Source organism: Cherax quadricarinatus, chromosome 6 (assembly GCF_038502225.1).
Source record: "Cherax quadricarinatus isolate ZL_2023a chromosome 6, ASM3850222v1, whole genome shotgun sequence".
Taxonomy (NCBI): Eukaryota; Metazoa; Arthropoda; class Malacostraca; order Decapoda; family Parastacidae; genus Cherax; species Cherax quadricarinatus.
In genome coordinates this window covers 20706857-20727311 of record NC_091297.1, presented here as the reverse complement: position 1 = coordinate 20727311, position 20455 = coordinate 20706857, and the positions used below count along the sequence as shown (strand labels likewise).

General features: G+C 41.5%; 1 protein-coding gene across 3 annotated transcripts in view; it reads left to right on the top strand.

Moving 5' to 3' along the window:
- LOC128692541 (transmembrane protein 8B) overlaps nt 1-20455 on the top strand; it is a 296349-nt gene that overhangs the window by 24589 nt on the left and 251305 nt on the right. The window contains exon 2 of one of the 3 annotated variants that reach the window (XM_070080865.1): nt 10775-10899. The exons of the other annotated variants lie outside the window; for them this stretch is intronic. The gene's annotated coding sequence lies outside the window, so the exon portion shown is untranslated. The remainder of the gene's footprint in view (nt 1-10774; nt 10900-20455) is intronic. 3 annotated transcript variants of the gene reach the window in all.

The window sequence follows — 20455 nt, the reverse complement described above, 5'->3', positions numbered from 1 at the left end:
GTATAAGAAAACGCCCAATGTTTACACCCTTGCTGGGGCTCGAACCATGGACACTAGACAGTAACCACCCAGGAAGGTACTAATGTGAGAGTAAGGTAAGAGATAAGATTTCGTTTGGATTTTTAACCCTGGAGGGTTAGCCACCCAGGATAACCCAAGAAAGTCAGTGCGTCATCGAGGACTGTCTAACTTATTTCCATTGGGGTCCTTAATCTTGTCCCCCAGGATGCGACCCACACCAGTTGACTAACACCCAGGTACCTATTTGCTGCTAGGTGAACAGGACAACAGGTGTAAGGAAACTTGTCGAAATGTTTCCACCCGCCGGGAATCGAACCCGGGCCCTCCGTGTGTGAAGCGGGAGCTTTAGCCACCAGGCCACCGGGCCACCTAAAATGGAAGGTTGTTGAAAGTTTTGCACCCTGACAGGATTGTTGATCGTTTGTCTCATAAATGACGTTATTTTATATCATTGTTTCATATAACATGACAGGACAAACTTAAAAACTTTACTTACATTCAGTGTACACATTACTTACATATTTTTCTTTATAGTTCTTAATCCTGTCATGTTTCCTTTCCAATTTATGAGGCTTCATCTGAGACCAGGCTACTGTGATGACAATCCTTGGAACCATTAACAGATCTAGTGGATAATAAAAATTATATTTTCTTAGTGTGAATTATCATTCATGTTTAGTATTATCTGTGTTCTGCAGACAAAAAAAATTGTATTATAAGTTTGACTGGTTATCCTAGGTTAAAATGTATACAGTGTGCTTTTTGTGCCCATGACAAGTGTCCTCAAGGCTAGGTAGCTGTGGCTGGTTTAGCACTTCTGTTTGTTATAATAATAGTTGTGGCTGAATTAATAATAATATAATATATTTATTTCTACAAGCACATGTACAAAGTACGTATACAGGCCTAGCTGACGTCAGTGACATACTACTATATAGGAAGCCTCTTGTTATGTAGAGCATTTTGGGCAAATTAGGTTAATTGTCCCAGGATGCAACCCACACCAGTCAACTAGCACCCAGGTACCCACTTTATTGATGGGTGAACATGGACAACCGATGTAAGGAAACATGCCCAATGTTTCTACCCTTGCCAGGAATTGAACCCAGACATCACCTTGTGAAGCAAGGGCTTTTGCCACCAGGCCATAGGCCACTGTAATTGGTAGTAACCTCAGCTTGTAATGTAAGAGATCAGGGCTTGGTCCCTGGATGAGTGGACTAGACATGTTTCCATACACCTGTTGCCCCTGTTCACATAGCAGTAAGTCCCTGAGTACATTAATTGACTGGTGTGGTGGGTTGCATCCTGGGAGAGAGACTTTAAGGACCCCCATTGGAAATAAGTCAATCTGATAACACAGCTGTATTGGGTTACTAACTCTCTAGGTTAATAATCCAAACAAAGTCTTCATTTTCTATGCAAAAAATGTTATTGAGAGAGTTCTGATGTGGGCGAGAGATGACAAAAGTTGTGTTGTCTGCAAACAGAACAGGTCCTTATATACATATGTACGTATATCTGTTACCCCATAGTCTTAACTTAGGCTTAAGCTTGCCTGAAATGCTCTGCATAACTAAGGGCCTTGTGCATACATTATCAAGTGTCACCCATTTCTGAACAAATAATGTATCTTGTAGAAATAAATTTTTTTTAATTTGAATTTGAATATGGAAGATCATTGAAGTATATGAGGAAAAGCAGAGGGCCAGGTACACTGTCTTGGGGCACCCCTATGCCGATAGAGTTGACGGGTTTATGCCTTTGATAGATATTTATTGATGTCTGTTGTTAAGGTGGGACATTAGATATACAAGTGCATGGCTGATACCTTAATGTGCAGGATGCTGTGGTCTTCTGTATCAAATGCTTTCTTAAGGTCTATAGGAAGGTTCCTTTATGCTGGTGAGGGGCTCTTGATCTAGGGAATTGGATCTGTGCTCCTGTTTCCTGAATTAAGCTTGAATTCCTTCCACATCATTCCCACAGGTGCTGTATAATTCTACGAATTTAGCGCTCCCCCATGATTATAATAATAATAACTAAGGTCTATTTAGAGGCCTAGTGGATAACTCTTGATATATTAACCATTGGAATGTGTTCACTTTAATGATTTGTTGAACAATATTGCAATGGTGGGTGACATTACATGAGTTTATCTTTTGAACAATAGTGGTGGTACATGAACTAAGTTGCCTGATTTGTTTTTTAGTGAATTTATTATCGTGGAGACCTCGGTAGGATTAGTTGGAGCCAGATAGAGGGAGTTTGGAAAACTTACAACAAGGGAGTCACTCGCTTGAGCATTGTTACTTGGGATTTTCCTTGCTAGATTTGATCTTATGGTAGAGAAGAAATGTACTGGCTGCGTCAGTGGCCTGGATACGTGGTTCATTGAGTTTAGTTACGACAGTATCTTTGGTTTTGGTCAATTTCCGAGAACCCAGGATATGAGAGTGTTCCAGGTCTATTTCATATCACCTCTTGTTTCATTGAATCTGCTAGTATAATACAGTTGTTTAAATTTCTTTATTAGTTTAGTAAGTACTGCTGTATAGTTTTGGGTTTGTTCTTTTGTAGTTAAACCCAATCTGCATTGTTTTTCAGAGTTATGTTTTTTTGTCATTGGACCTAAGGATGCTATTTGTTAACCATGGCCTACCTAATCTCTCTTCTATGATCTGCTTCATTTTAAATAGGACATTGTCTTAAGGTTGCACTCGTCTCAGTGATTTTTGTTGGTTTAGTTATATCTGGTGTGAGCAAGCAATTATACTTGCTGTTAATGAAGTCACTTACTTGAGGATCCTCTGCTTGATCAAGGTTAATGTTGAAGTTACCAGCAAGTGCAGTATAAGAAAATGTTTAAAGTGCTTATATTATTGCCACCATCTGGAGTTTACCTGGAGAGAGTTCCGGGGGTCAACGCCCCCGCGGCCCGGTCTGTGACCAGGCCGCCTGGTGGATCAGAGCCTGATCAACCAGGCTGTTACTGCTGGCTGCACGCAAACCAACATACGAGCCACAGCCCGGCTGGTCAGGAACCGACTTTAGGTGCTTGTCCAGTGCCAGCTTGAAGACTGCCAGGGGTCTGTTGGTAATCCCCCTTATGTATGCTGGGAGGCAGTTGAACAGTCTCGGGCCCCTGACACTTATTGTATGGTCTCTTAACGTGCTAGTGACACCCCTGCTTTTCATTGGGGGGATGTTGCATCGTCTGCCAAGTCTTTTGCTTTCGCAGTGAGTGATTTTCGTGTGCAAGTTCGGTACTAGTCCCTCTAGGATTTTCCAGGTGTATATAATCATGTATCTCTCCTGCCTGCATTCCAGGGAATACAGGTTTAGGAAACTCAAGCGCTGCCAGTAATTGAGGTGTTTTATCTCCGTTATGCGCGCCGTGAAGGTTCTCTGTACATTTTCTAGGTCAGCAATTTCACCTGCCTTGAAAGGTGCTGTTAGTGTGCAGCAATATTCCGGCCTAGATAGAACAAGTGACCTGAAGAGTGTCATCATGGGCTTGGCCTCCCTAGTTTTGAAGGTTCTCATTATCCATCCTGTCATTTTTTCTAACAGATGCGATTGATACAATGTTATGGTCCTTGAAGGTGAGATCCTCCAACATGATCACTCCCAGGTCTTTGACGTTGGTGTTTCGCTCTATTTTGTGGCCAGAATTTGTTTTGTACTCTGATGAAGATTTAATTTCTTTGTGTTTACCATATCTGAGTAATTGAAATTTCTCATCGTTGAACTTCATATTGTTTTCTGCAGCCCACTGAAAGATTTGGTTGATGTCCGCCTGGAGCCTTGCAGTGTCTGCAATGGAAGACACTGTCATGCAGATTCGGGTGTCATCTGCAAAGGAAGACACGGTGCTGTGGCTGACATCCTTGTCTATGTCAGATATGAGGATGAGGAACAAGATGGGAGCGAGTACTGTGCCTTGTGGAACAGAGCTTTTCACCGTAGCTGCCTCGGACTTTACTCTGTTGACTACTACTCTCTGTGTTCTGTTAGTGAGGAAATTATAGATCCATCGACCGACTTTTCCTGTTATTCCTTTAGCCCGCATTTTGTGCGCTATTATGCCATGGTCACACCTGTCGAAGGCTTTTGCAAAGTCTGTATATATTACATCTGCCTTCTTTTTGTCTTCTAGTGCATCTAGGACCTTGTCGTAGTGATCCAATAGTTGAGACAGACAGGAGCGACCTGTTCTAAACCCATGTTGCCCTGGGTTGTGTAACTGATGGGTTTCTAGGACCCTTTCTTAGGACCCTTTCAAAGATTTTTATGATATGGGATGTTAGTGCTATCGGTCTGTAGTTCTTTGCTGTTGCTTTACTGCCCCCTTTGTGGAGTGGGGCTATGTCTGTTGTTTTTAGTAACTGTGGGATGACCCCCGTGTCCATGCTCCCTCTCCATAGGATGGTAAAGGCTTGTGATAGGAGCTTCTTGCAGTTCTTGATGAACACGGAGTTCCACGAGTCTGGCCCTGGGGCAGAGTGCATGGGCATGTCATTTATCGCCTGTTCGAAGTCATTTGGCATCAGGATAACATCGGGTAGGCTTGTGTTAACCAAATTCTGTGGCTCTCCCATAAAAAATTCATTTTGATCTTCGACTCTCAGTCTGGTTAGCGGCTTGCTAAAAACTGAGTCATATTGGGACTTGAGTAGCTCATTCATTTCCTTGCTGTCATCTGTGTAGGACCCATCTTGTTTAAGTAGGGGTCCAATACTGGACGTTGTTCTCGACTTTGATTTGGCATAGGAGAAGAAATACTTTGGGTTTCTTTCGATTTCATTTATGGCTTTTAGTTCTTCCCGCAATTCCTGACTCCTATAAGATTCCTTTAGCTTAAGTTCGATGCTTGCTATTTCTCTGACCAGTGTCTCCCTACGCATTTCAGATATATTGACCTCTTTTAGCCGCTCTGTTTTTCTTTTCCGTCGCCTGTAAAGGGAGCGCCTGTCTCTTTCTATTTTACATCTACTCCTCCTTTTTCTTAGAGGAATAAGCCTTGTGCATACATCGAGTGCCACCAAGTTAATCTGTTCTAGGCATAAGTTGGGGTCTGTGTTGCTTAGTATATCTTCCCAGCTTATATCGTTTAGGACTTGGTTTACTTGGTCCCACTTTATGTTTTTGTTATTGAAGTTGAATTTATTGAATGCTCCCTCATGACTAATCTCATTATGTCGGTCTGGGGCTCCGCGCATACATGCCTGAACCTCAATTATGTTGTGATCTGAGTATATTGTTTTTGATATGGTGAAGATGAGGTCTAGTGTATTCTCCAGTCTAGTAAGCTCTATTATTTGCTGGTTTAAGTTGAATTTTGTGCAGAGATTTAAAAGCTCGTGTGAGTGTGAGTTTTCATCAGAGCTGCCTCCTGGTGTTATTACTGCAACAATATTATTTGATATATTCCTCCATTTTAGGTGCCTTAAGTTGAAATCCCCCAGGAGCAAGATGTTGAGTGCAGGAGCTGGAAGATTTTCCAGACAGTGGTCAATTTTTAACAGCTGTTCCTGGAATTGCTGGGATGTTGCATCTGGAGGCTTGTAGACTACCACAATGACTAGGTTTTGGTTCTCGATCTTTACTGCTAAAACTTCCACTACATCATTTGAGGAATTAAGCAGTTCTGTGCAAACAAGTGACTGCAATGTACAGGCCAACCCCCCCCCCTCCCCCTTTTGCCTGTTCACTCTGTCACATCTGTATAGGTTGTAATCAGGGATCCATATTTCGTTGTCCAAGTGATCCTTTATGTGGGTCTCAGTGAAAGCCGCGAACATTGCCTTTGCCTCTGCAAGCAGTCCACGGATGAAAGGTATTTTGTCGTTTGTTGCTGGCTTTAGACCTGTATATTTGCAAAGAAGAATGTCATCGGACTTGTGGTATTGTTGGTACTGGGGGGGGATTTTTTTTCCGGCATTAGTATTTCCAAATATAAGATTATTTCAAATATAAAATGGTCTCAATCTCATTATGTAAAATGTGCCAAAATATAATACTGTATGTAACTTATTAATCAATTACAGTACTTGTTAATTCAATTATTGCTAAACCACTACTACCTCTGTTGAAATATAAAAAATAATGTTCAGTTCATACCAACTATGATATATATATGCTTAGTATTAAGTAATTTGTTTAGCTTTAAGTTTAATCTGCCCGAAATGCCGTGGCATGATGGTGGCTTTCTTTGTACTTAGCAAATCAAAACTGTAATTTCAAATCGTAAACTATGCTATACATGTTAATTCAGGCCTTGTATGATGCTAAAATGATATCATTTTAAATTTTTAAGTATATATTCTGAATCAGCATAGGAAATAGTACTTGTGATGAGGTTTTAGTGAATTTTGAAAAATCCGGTCGAAAATGGCAAAAAACGCTGAACAGGGATTTTTTAGGGTGAAAAAACGTTTTCTCTCAGAATGGAAAATGCTCATGCTAGCAGAGTTTATTGGATCAATTTATTCCCACAAACATAAAAAAGTCCTGTATAGACAGTTTTTCTACATAGATACGAGGCTTCTGCAAGTTAATTATCCTATATGTGTTAATTAAGGCCTCGTATGAGGCTAAAATGATCTCGTTTTAAATTTTCAAGTATATATTCTGAATCAGCTTAGAAAATAGTACTTGTGATGAGATTTTAGTGAATTTTGAAAATCCGGCCGAAAATGGCGAAAAATGCTGAACTATAGTTCAGGGATTTTTTAGGGTGAAAAAACTTTTTCTCTCAAAATGGAAAACACTCATGCTGACAGTGTTTATTGGGTCAATTTATTCCAAAAAAAAAAACCTTCACTCTGGCTCCGCTATGTGGATGACATCTTTGCTCTGTGGCCTCATGACTCCAGTCTCTTCCAACCTTTCCTTGAAGCTCTTAATAATCTTGCCCCTTCCATTAAGTTTAAAGCTGAATGGGAATCTAATTCCTTGCTTCCTTTCCTTGATGTCCATGTCCACCGCTCAGATACAGGTTTTTCCTTTTCCGTTTATCGCAAGCTTATGCACAGTGGCATGTACATTCACTACTTTTCCTATCATGCTTCCCCTGTCAAGAAAAGTGTTCTTATCTCCCTCTTTCTCTGTGCCCTCTGCATCTGTGATCCTCAGTTCCTTCCAGCAGAAATTTCCACTCTTCATAATTCGTTTTCCCGTCTTGGCTACCCTTCCCATTTCATAGACTCTGCCCTCTCACGTGCTAAATGTAATTTCTTCTCTCCCAAACTCTCTACTCCTGGGAACTCTTCTGTCCTCTTCCTTCTCTACATTTCCAGTCTTTCTAATCTCAACAATTCTCTCTGTCCCTTAGACGTCAAGCTTACTTTCCACCAGACTAACACTCTTCGCACTAATCTCGTTCATACCTCTCCTCCCTCTACGGATGTTCCTGGTGTCTACTCTATTTCTTGCTCCTCCTGTCCTCTTCAATACTTTGGAGAAACTGGTCGATCTCTTTCTGACAGACCTAGGGAGCACAAAAATAGTGTTAGGCTTGCCGACACTAACAATGCTCTGTTCTGTCACGTCAGAGATTACAGCCATCCTATTGACTGGTCTTCCGCTAAAACTGTCTTCCCTACTTCCAACTCTAACAGTCGCCGTCTAGTTGAATCCTCTCTAATGCACAACTTTCCTTGTATGAATCTTAGTCCTGGCTTCGTCTCTTTAGATGCCTTCCTCTCCCACTACATTGTAAAATGCTCCAAACTTCAGAACACCCGTGACTTAACCTGATTCGTCAATTTTTCTTCTTCTCCCTTTTCCCCCTTTCCTCTTTCTTTTTTTGTCTTTCTTCTGTCACGTGTTTTGTTCCTTCATTATTTATTTCATCACTTCCCCTTCCCCCCACCTCTGTGCACTTGCTCTCCCTCTGTGGGCACCTAGCTCTCTTGCAGTGCTCCCCTTTCTTTGTATTTGACTGGCTCCTCCTCCTTAATTTCCTCCTCCTTAATTTCCTCCTCCTCCTCCTCCTTCTCCTCCTTCTCCTCCTTCTCCTCCTTCTCCTTCTCCTCCTCCTCCTCCTCCTCCTGCTGCTGCTGCTGCTGCTGCTGCTGCTGCTGCTGCTGCCGCTGCTGCTGCCGCTGCTGCTGCCGCTGCCACTGCCGCTGCCGCTGCCGCCGCCGCCGCCGCCGCCACTGCCACCACCACTACTACTACTACTACTACCACTACCTCGTCCTGCCTATATATAGCCGTCCTGCTCCACTTCTGGTTAGTGTGACTTTGTAAATGGTCCAAGTCGGACCAAAACGTCGTCGTAAGCTCCTCTCTTCTATGTGCGGGTTATTTGTGTATCTTATAGTCACGGTATTGTGCCTTTTTTTGTTATACTATAGTCAAATTGGGACAGAAATGGCGAAGCTTCTGCCGCTGCCTCTGCCACCATATTATGGCCTATTTTATTCATTTTAGAGTATATATCATGTTTCTGCACTAATTATATTGTTTATTATGTCATATTAGATGAATTGTGAATGATAAATAAGCCGTACAGTTGATAATACCGTCATATTAAAGTATTTTTTCTCGTCTCTCCAGAGTGCAGGAACGAATTAATGGCTTTTCAATGAATTTAAATGAGGAAAGCTTATTTGATATACGAGTAAATTGAGTTACGAGCTAGCTCCTGGAACGGATTAAACTCGTAAGTCAAGGTTCCACTGTGCTTGCAATGAGATTTTAGTGAATTTTGAAAATCCGGCCAAAAATGGCGAAAAACGCTAAACTATAGTTCAGGGAATTTTTAGGGTGAAAAAACTTTTTCTCTCAGAATAGAAAATGCTCATGCTGACAGTGTTTATTGGATCAATATATTCCCAAAAACGTGAAAAAGTCCTGCATGGACAGCTTTCCAACATAGATACGAGGCTTCTGCAAGTTAATTATCTTGTACATGTTAAGACCTTGTGTGATACTAAAATGATCTCATTTTAAATTTTCAAGTATGTATATATTCTTGTCAGCATAGTTGCTGATCCCCTACATGTGTTGTATAGCTTATCTGAGTATCATAGTTAGTACCATCTATATGTTTTACCTACACGACCCCTTTGCTAGGCCTAGTGACTAGTTTGTGTGACGTCACATGGTGCCGATGCGAGTGCTGTGCTCCCGGCCCTAGCTCTCAGTTCCTTTTAGACCTACCAAGCAGCTACAGGCAGGCTGGGCCTCCCCCTTCAAACCCAAATTTAAGTGTTACCATCCAACAAGTGTGTTTTACTCCAATCATATCTCCTACGAACCCCCACCACAAATGGTGGCAGCGGAGGGCCTGTAATTCTGATGATTACAGCGATTTCTGGAGATAAATTTCTACTGAGCCGGTCGCCATCTTGTGACATTTTAGGCCTCCCGAGACGGGTGACGCTCATCACCCCAAGCCAGCTACCCTGATCAAGCATTCACCAGCCTGTTTGCTTCCTACTTACTGGTCAGTCTCTGTGTATTAGTTTTATTTGCTTATTTGCATTACTTCCGAGGGGTTGACCCGGATTTGCAAAGTAAGCCAAGCCACCAAGCCAGTCTGTGGGGGGGAGTCCAGCCCAGCTCTACACCGTTCCAGCCTTGCCTGCTAAGCCAGCTTTCCATCCCTGCTGTGCTCATCGTTACAAGTTCTCAAGCCAGTCTGTGTGACGGGTTAAGCCAAGCCAGCCAACAACTAACCCAGGTGACTTAACCCAGTACTTAAGCAAGCCACGTGGGTACAGTCTTCTCCATCGCTTTGCGCTTCCAGTTCTAGCTGTTCTGAGTGCTTTATCATCCTTGTGGTGTTGTGTTTTTTTTTTTTTTTAAGCCAGCCCGGCTTAGAATATTTTTTTTGTGCCTAGTGTGGGTGTCAAGTGGCTTACGCCGTTCATTCCATAGGCCCACGTGGTGTCTCAGCGTGGCTGTCTCAAGCACTCGCCCACCTTCCCACTACCACTGTATTTTTTTTTACTCCTATCACGAGTTCTAGCACCATATTTTACGGGCCACATAGGGGGTCAAGAGACAAGAGTGTTCCTTCATCCCTGTGCACCTATGTAAAAGCCTCCTGTGTGAGTCTATCGTCGATTTAAGCGCAAATTCAACGTGTTTGAGAGTAGTGAAGTGCTGCGCCAGCTACAACCAACCTTCCTTACCTCCCACACTACTCATTCTCCACCAACGTCGTTACAGTGATCATATTTTTATAGAGACATTTGCGAGTGTTGAGACAATTTTGCAGTGATTCCTGAGTGACATTTCTTTTCAGTGACTATTGATCAGTGTTCATTATATCCTGTTTGCAATTTTTTTTTTTCCTCTTCAGTGTTAATTTTCGTGCTTTATTTATGTCTGTTATGTTGTGTTCGTTTTTTTTACATACGTGAAGTAAGTACTTTTCCGTTTTTCCCTGTTGTGTGTAATATATAAGCAGTATAAACTTGTGTTTACACTTCACAATTATCTTGTGTTCACAGTATTGTGTTCCTTGCTTAGTAATTTATGCAGTGAAGTAATTCAGTAACTTGTTATCTTATATTCTGCATCACAACTCAGTATTGTCTAAGTATGGTTTGTTTGCAATCGTGTCATTACGATTTTGTGAGTCATATTGTCTAAGTTATTTTTTTTTTTCTCCCAGCATTTGTGTATTCTTGCTGTTTTTGTTTTCATTCATTTGCCATTTTTTTTTCTGTCTGTTGAACATTCTTGTGTTAATTCTTTTCATTTAGCCAGTATCTAATTTGTCTTATCTCCACAGACAATAGTGCCATTAATTTGTTTGAAGCAAGATAATTATTTTCCAATTTTTCACACCCCAAGCCTCATTGCAAGAAAATTCTCATAGTATTGTGCATATACTGATGTGTGTGTTCCTGCCTTATTGTGAGTGTTAACCTTTCATTGTTTTGCATTTTTGCCTTTATTATTTTTCATATTTCATTGAACAAATTCACTCTTAGTGCAATTTTTGCCTTCTTTTTTAAAGTAAATCATTCTTTTGCTTGTTCAGTAAGTGTTTGCATAAGCTGAAATTAAGAGTTAAAGTGTTCAATCAGTTCAATCCTTGATAAATTTTTTTTATTGTTTTGTAAACGGCATTTTCTTGTGTGTGTAATTTTTTTTATTATTGCAATATTGACTCATTTTGTAATAATTCTTGTGTAAACATTGTGCTGCCATTAAATTTTTTCTTTCAGAAATTTTTATGTTGTGTTGTGCAGTACTTTTTGATTAGTAACTGTTAGTTGCAATATTGCTACAGTTTATTTAAGTGCAATATTCTGTGATTTCAGTTTTATATTTCTTGTTCTGTGCATAATATTTTATTCTTGTGTGTCATTTTATTTTCCTTTTAGTGAATTGCTTTCCCAGTTTGTTTTAATTTTGCACAAGATTTATTGATTCCATTTTGTCATTTTTGTTTGATTTATCATTTATTGTTGAATTTCTTTATTGAATTGAGAGAAAAGACAACTCACTGTGCCATTAATTCAATTTAAAGTAAATTTGAGTAAATTTGCTTTGAGTAAAGTACAATTTCTCTTGATTTTCAAAGTGTTGCTTATCCAGTTGAGTAATTTTTTCATTTTCATGTGAGTTTTCCTTGCTTACAGTGTGACTTGTCAATTTTTCTTTACTTACGCAGAATAGTTAAGTATATTCTTCCCATTTAAGTCTACTGTGTTGTGTGTTCCCCAGTTATAATTTTTATTTCTCATTTCTTTAAACTCTTGTTTCACATTTTGCAAGCATGTCTCAAGTCTTCTTGAGAGATGTCTCAGCACATTCTGCTAGTCCAAGCAATAATGCGTCAGTCCAAAATTCGAGTAATTCTTTATCAAACGATAAATACACTCAGACTTTGAGCCTTCGCAGTTTTAGTCGTGACTTTTATGATGCTATGCCGTTGTTCAGTGGGAATCCAGACAACCTGGAAGCATGGTTTACCGCTGTTCATGCTAGAGCAAATGCCTCAGTAGATGGCCTTCCATCTGAGAGTTGTATAATTAGTATCGGAAAGGAAAGTTTAGCTCATTCACCAGCCGCCTCGAATGTCTTTAACTTAATCCGGATGACGGACTTTTAGGGTCTCACCAAATGGGCAGATTATGAGCAGTTAATACATAACTATCTTGACCCAGTGAGAGTGACTGATCCTTTTGTTGTCCTTAACCCTTTGAGGGTCGACAGGCCCTCTCCGAAACTCGTTCTCAGGGTCGGCCAAATTTAAAAAAAAAAAAAAATTATTTTCTCTTATGAAAAGATAGAGAATCTTTTCCCGATCATAACGACACCAAAAGTTTGAAATTTGATAGAAAACTTATGGAATTATGCTCTCGCAAAGTTAGCGGTCTCGGCGATGTTTACGGATCGGCGACTTTGCCCACTTTGAGCCCCATTTTCGGCCAATTTCACTGTACTAGTCGACAAAAAACATGAATATTTCGCTAGGACTCCATTTTTTCTATCGAATGGGTGCAAGAAACCACCCATTTATAAATTCAACTATCCAGTACAGTGGTCAGAATTTAGCAATTTTGCCAATTTCACACAAATTTCAAAAGATGCCAATTTCGGAATAGGGTCCAGAATAAACAAGAAAGACATTCCTGGCACTAAAATGACATTTCCTCTAGTCATTAGTCACGTCTCAAGGCCCCTCTTATATTCTTTTGCTTTCCACTTTGAATTTTTATTCTCACAAAAAATATAAGATTTACTGTTATGCAGACTACTGCATTAGTGTAAAAAATGGTATAAATATTATTGGTGCACTTGTGAATGAATATTAGACTCACCAGTTGACGTGTATTGCACGCTTGGCACGATTTGTTTACTTTTGAAGTTTGGTAAAAATCGAACATTTCTGCTACTTTGAGCTCAATTTCAAGGCACCTTTCATTGTAAAACCAGTCAAAATCATCTCAATTTCAGTAATATGTCTTCCATTCTATAAAATGAGACCAAGAAAACTAGAATACAACAATAAATACTATACGAAAATACACTGCAAAGTCGCTGATTTATTAAAAAAAAATGGAAAAAGTTTTTTTTTCTCATTATGCACCGTGTGCTGCAGGATTTTTTTTAGACTGTGCACACTGACCACATAGACCCATTCTTTCATATGAAGGCCTACCAGCTTTCTCCCACTAGATTTGAGGTCGCTAGAATTTATGAGTACTAGTACGTCAAAAACCCCTACGCGTAAGACGTACTAGTACGACGAAAACCCTCAAAGGGTTAAGGAATTAGTGCGCACAGTGCTGAGGCCAGAGGAATCCTTAGATGAGTTTGCTCTTCGTTTAAATAACCTCATGACCTCATTCGTTAAGGCCGGTCAAAGTACCAAGTACCTCGCAGACGATGATAAACGAGCTCTTGAAGGGTTTGCCAAATTAGCAGCATTTGGAGTTATTAAACAGCTAATGCCACCAACTTCAATGTTTGTGTATAATTCCAGTCCTCTAACTGCCGCAATGGGACCGTTTGCAGCCCTTATCCATGTGCGTGACTTGTGTCCCAAGGGAACCTTCCCCTATCGAAGGACTACGTCAGCCGCTTTGCCTAATCCCGTACCTCCTCTTGTTTGTGCTACAACCGAAACTCCCGATCGAAATCACTCGCAACCATCGTCCAAAGCTAGTGTCAAGAGTTGTCATTCCCGTAGCACTCGTAGTATGTACAGTACACATAGCCAAAGAACCTGCTATAATTGAGGTTACCGTGGCCATATCGCAGTAAATTGTCCTGATAGTCGCTCTAAGAGGTATAATGCTGATGAGTACCAGTCCAATCTGCCTTATTATACTTATCACACAATTCATGGTCATGACACATCCGAGTTCAATGCTCTCTACAACCTGCAGTACTCTAGATCCTTCCATGGCCATTCCAACCGTAGAGCCAGGAGAGGAAATAGAGGTTGGGGTTCTCAGAATAACCAGAACCAGCCTCATTCTTCCAATTCAGGGGAATCTGAGCGCCCCAGTCAACTCGTCCCGTGGTGACAGTAGGTGATAATGAGTACACCATCCCCATTCACAATTCCTTGGAAGCTTTAAGCAGTCTTGAGAATGACAATTCAGCTGATGATGTTGCTTCACACGTCTCTGATGTAGATGATTTTGGGGATGAAGTGGAACATGCCTTTTCCGATGACAACCCACCTTTTTGTTTGCACATAACTCCCAATGAAACGATAGGTCCTCTAGTGCAAGCATCTATTCATAATGCCCCCGTTCATGTGTTCATGGACTCTGGTGTGCAAGTTACTATCATCAGGTCTAGTTTGCTTAAAGGTAAGCAGTTACGACGTGTTCTCCTTGTAGAACCAACTACTGTAACTTCCCTTAGTGGAGTAGCTGGTTCCCTTCTCCGTGTCCGAGATCAGACTTCCCTCACCTTTTCTATTCAAGGTAGAGACTTTACTGCTTCTTTCCTTGTTGTCGACCAGATTACTATCCCTGGTGACCTTCTACTGGGATTTGCTTCCATGAGACACTTACATATTGTGCTTGACCCTTACTGATGGCATGCCCAAATTGACAACTTGATCGTTCCATTTTGGGGTTACCAGCTTGGATCAGAGATCTGCCATACTGCCGCAGAGTACGACGTTCGGATTAAGTCCTTACAAGCCAGTGCATTTTCCAGTAGCGTACCCAAGCGATCAGGCACTAGTAACTCTGTCACTGCTATCTGTGTTTCACCTACACCTTCAGACATGCAAGATAGTGTTCATTTGCCTCAGGTGTCCGAGGACGCTCAGACTGCCTTGAGTGCTCAGCCTGTCCCTGCAGTGTCTGCTAGTCCAAGTAGTAGTTTCTCCACAGGGGATGCCTTGTCGGAAAACGATTACTTGAAACTAGTAATGCCATCTCTTGTTGATGTCACATGCCGTCTGCAGAAAGACGTCTTTGTTGCAGCTAGTGCTCTCACTAGAGTGTTTGTTGTTGTTCCTAGTGTTCCAGATGGTGATAACGTCCTAGTTGACAGTGATTCCTACAAGTAAAGGGTTTATTTGTTGAACCTTCCTTACATGTTGTAAGAGACAGTAAGATCCATTTATTCCTTGCTAACACTTCTGGTCACAATGTTCGTCTCAGAGCAAATACCAATCTCGCTAACCTGGTTCACTATCCTTACCCTGTTCAAGTACAGGATGACTTGCCACCTGACCAGTGGGTCGGTGCTATTTCAACAGGGAAGACCTCGTCCACTTCACTGGATCAATCCATCCCACCAGTTGAAGAGAAAGACTTAGCTCCCACTGACTTCCCAGACAAGGTCAAGCGTTTGTTGACTCTGTTGAACAAACGTCGTAAAGCCATTGCCTTACCGAGTGAGAAGATGGGTATAATGAACTTATTGTCCCATCGTATTCCACTTGAACCTGGTACTAGACCAATCTATATACCTGCGTACAGAATGCCTCATTCCCAAGTTGCTGTCACAGAAGAATTGATCAATCAGATGCTCGATGATAGAGTTATTGCACCTAGCAATTCACCCTGGAATGCGCCCTTGATCCTAGTACCTAAAAAGGACGATACTTGGCGCCCAGTGATTGACTTTAGGAAGTTAAATGCAAAAACTATTCCAGATCGCTTCCCACTTCCTGTACTTGGTGATCTTTTATGCAACATTGGAGATAACAAAATCTTCTCGACCCTGGACTTGTTACAAGGGCTTTGGCAAGTCCCTCTTCATGAGGACAGCCAAGAGTTAACTGCATTCTCCACTCCCACAGGTCATTATCACTTCCTCCATATGGCCTTTGGATTACAATCCTCCCCTATCACATTCTCTAGGCTCATGACCAATATCTTTAGAGGTCTCATAGATAAAGCACTTATGGTGTACTTAGATGACGTAATCGTCATGTTCGAAGATGTGGATACACATTTGAAAAGACTTGATGTAGTACTTGGTAAGCTTGAAGAAGCCAATTTAAAGATCAAACTGTCCAAATGCCAATTTTTCAGATCAGAAATTAAGTTTCTGGGTCACGTAGTCACTCCTAAAGGGGTTACGACTGATCAGAGTAAAGTAACGGCAGTACTAAATTTTCCATCCCCCAAAACTGCTGATGCCGTAAGATCCTTTGTGGGTCTAGCAGGTTTTTATAGATCTTTCATTGCTAATTTTTCTTCAATAGCAGCTCCTCTAATTGAGTTGCTTAACCCTTTGACTGTTTCCGACGTATAAATACGTCTTACGAGCCAATGTTTCTGACGTATTTATACGCACAAATTCTAGCGGCTTCAAATCGAGCGCCAAAGGCCTGGTAGGCCTACACGGGAGAGAATGGGTCTCAGTGGTCGGTGTGCACCCTGTGAAAAAAATCTGGGACCTAGCGGTGCATTGTGGGAACGCCACGTTGTCAGTCCATTTTCACCATGCCTCTCGGTAAGAAGTTCCTCACTCCTCGGCGGATTGGAGGTCTTTTGTTCCCAAGTGATAGCTCTAACAGCGATGAAAGTGTCAGTGACAGTGAATTCAAGGGTTTTCAAGTGAGTGTTACCGAAAAAAGTGCCCAGGATAACGTAAATAGTGCCGAAAACCCAGATGACCCACAACCTTCGACCTCTGGTGCTGTGCCGGCTTGTTCACGTTCACGTTCGCCTGTACCAGGACGAAAGAGGAAACTATTTGGTCGTGTACAACACCCTGATGATAGCAGTGATAGTGATAGTGATAGTGATTTCAAGGTCATTGAAAGCAGTTCTAGTGACAGTGAGAGTGAATATTCCCCAGTGAAGCACCAGTATGTACGACGCAGCATGCGGTCTGGTAGTGTTTCATATGTTGTTCCAAGGGGAAGGAGAAACTCTGGGAGCACATCCCGTGGCCCAACACCACGACCTGATAGTGAAGATGACGATATTGTAACGATGGGTATGAATGGTGACAGTGAGGGAGGAGGCAGTGGTGGTGATAGTGAGGGTGGCATGGCCCATGTGGCACCATCACCGGGCCACGCTACTAGCCACGCGGCTGACTCAGCAGAACAACCAGCCTCACCCTACCCCACACTGCCACAACCTGCACCACCACAACCTGCACAGCCACAACCACGGTACAATATCCAGACCCCACCAGCAGACCGCATCTGGGATTGGCAGGACGGTGACGAGTTTGTTCCCAGTCCCCATGACTTTGATGAAACACAAAGTGGAATAAAGCCATCTTGTCCACTTGGGAACAATGCCAGTGAACTGGACTGCTTTGAGTTATTTTTCGATGAACCCCTGATGGACATCATTGTCAGGGAAACAAATACATACTGTGATTACACCATGGCAAATACAATTCTCTCACCAAAATCACGGCTACACAAGTGGAAGGAGACAACTGTGGCAGAGATGTACCTGTTTTTTGCCACAATAATGCTTATGCCACATGTGTATAAGCACACTGTCACCACATACTGGACAACAGATCGCCTGATTTCAACTCCAGGTTTTAGTGACATTATAGGTGTCAATCGTTTCCTGATACTGTTGCGTATGTTACACTTTTCAGACAAACCCAGGCCTGACAGAAGCGACAGGTTATATAAGATAAGAAATGTGTTTATGTACCTGAAACAAAAGTGCTGCATGTATTTTTATCCCTTCAGGAAGCTTGTTATTGATGAGTCCTTGATTTTATTCAAAGGAAGACTCTCATTCAAGCAATATATACCAAGCAAGAGGAAACGCTTTGGTATAAAGCTATTTGTACTGTGTGATTGCAGAAGTGGTCTTGTTTTAGATATTATTGTGTACACTGGCAGTAATACTTTGAGAGATACCATGAAGTTATTGGGTATCTCTGGTGATGTGGTTCGAACAATGATGGAACCATATCTTGGTAAGGGGCATATGTTATTTACTGATAACTGGTACACAAGCCCCTTACTCAGTGATTTCTTGCGAGTGAACTTGACAGACGTGTGTGGCACAGTGCGTGGTAATCGCAAACATATGCCAAGGTTCGACGCTGGCACTCGCAGAGGTGAGGTGCAAGCCTTTGCTGCCAATGACATCATGGCATTTCGGTGGCATGACAAACGTGATGTCACATTGTTGACATCAGTTCACACAAACGAAATGGTACCCAGTGGCAGGGACAACAGAGAGACCAATGAACCCATTCTAAAGCCTGCAGCTGTCATGGACTACAACCTCAATATGCGCTTAGTGGACAAATGTGACATGCAGATTGGGTTTGCAGACTGTACGCAAGAGTTATAAGTGGTATATCAAACTTTTTTTCCATCTTGTTGATATCTCTATGCTAAATGCTTATAACATATACAAGTTGAAGACCAACAAAACACCAAAATATGGTGAATTTTGCCTGTCAGTAATCAGACAAATAATTGCAAAGTACAAAGGAGCAACTCCTGCAATAGACCAGCGCCCACAGACGTCATCTCGTATGAGGCCTGGTGATCACTACCCCATACAACTACCTCCTACTACTGCCAAGAAAAATGCTCAGAAGAGGTGTTATGTATGTATGCATACCACAAAACGCCCACAAACACGCAGAGACACTCGTTTTATGTGTGAGGAGTGTGAAGTGCCCCTCTGCATATACCCATGTTTCAAAGAGTTCCACAAGCTGCAGCAGTTCTAGGAACGTGTTCAGTGACTGTACATATGTATATATATTATGGAACAATAGTAATAAACATTGTTTTGTATTGTTTGTTTGTGTAAACAAAGTGTATACACAAACTAATAGTGATAAAGTTTGTTCTGTTATTGTGTTGTAAATAATGAGTGTATATTTGAACAATGCACCTTACATTGGTCTCACAGGCCACATAAGTTACCTGGAAAAGAAAAATATTGAAAAATGCAAGAAACCTTTGAATTAGAGTAAATAAAAGAATACTGGGTGGGCGGCAGTCGCCGCTGTTGCCGTACGCACGTCAATTTCTGCAAACTTTGCGGCTCTATATCTCGGTAAGTACTGATGGCAAAAAAATTTTTTTAGGCTTAAAACACTTGTAAAAATATTCCTAACATTTTCATAAGAAAAAATAATTTTTTTTTTTTCGAATATTTGGCGACATAGAATGACAGTTTCAGAGAGGGCCCTGAAACAGTCAAAGGGTTAAGAAAGATGCTCCTTTCGTTTGGACCTTCCGTCAAGAAAGAGCATTCCAAACACTAAAAGAAAAGCTAACATCTGCTCCAATTTTGAAATTTCCAGATTTTTCTAAGCTTTTCTATCTGACAACTGATGCTAGTTCAATTGGCATAGGTGCCGTACTAGCTCAGAAGACTGATGGCAAGTACAACGCAGTTGCATTTGCTAGTCGAGTACTTACGAAGGCTGAACAAAATTATACAGTAACGGAGCAAGAAGCTTGCTTTAGCAATAGTGTGGTCTTTAAAGCACTTCCGAGACATTATTTACCAGTACCCTGTTCATGTCTTGACAGACCATGCACCACTGATACCTTTATTCCAGAACAAACAACCTACTGGAAGGTTAGCCAGATGGACCTTGACTATCCAAGAGTTCAATCCCACTTTTGAACATTTACCTGGCAAGCCCAATGTAGTCGCAGATGCTTTATCGCGACATGTTTACCTGGAGTTTACCTGGAGAGAGTTCCGGGGGTCAACGCCCCCGCGGCCCGGTCTGTGACCAGTATAGTATAGTAACTGCAGACACTCCATTTACTGCTGAGGATATAAAGAATGCCCAAAGAACAGATCCCATGCGGTCTGGTGTGATTCAATTCCTGCTCCAGGAAGATCTTATTCTGACTGTGAATCCACCAGCACCCATTAGTGACTTTGTCATGAGTCAAGAATTACTGTATCGAACAGCCGAGTTGGGTACTCCAAACAGAAGAGTATACCAATTAGTAATTCCACAGTCACTAGTGAATGTAGCTCTACAGCTAGTTCACAATGCACCAGGTGTTGCACACCCTGGTATGGATCATTCTGTGAAGCAGGCCAGAATGAAATACTTTTGGCCACATATGGCAACTGACATTTCTGAGTATGTTAAGAAATGTAGTGTCTGTATGCAGCATAAAGGAAATGTCAATGGTCCTAACACAATCCAGGTGTATCCAACTTCTAGCAAACTGTGGGAAAGAGTTGCGCTTGATATGTTAACCAATTTTAAATGTTCCCTGCAAGGTAACAGACATGTGTGTGTTATGGTAGATCATTTCACCAGATATTGTGAGTTAGTTCCTATTGCAGATAAGACTGCTGAGACAGTAGCTACAGCGTTTAAAGAACGCATTATCTGCAGGCATACCACCCCTAAGTCCCTAGTAACAGATAATGGAGGTGAATTCTGTAATGAGATTCTTGAAAATTTGTGTACCTTGTACAAGATCTCTAAATCCACCATTGTTCCTCATCATCCTGCCAGTAATGGGTAAGCAGAACGAACCAATAAGAAAGTATACTTG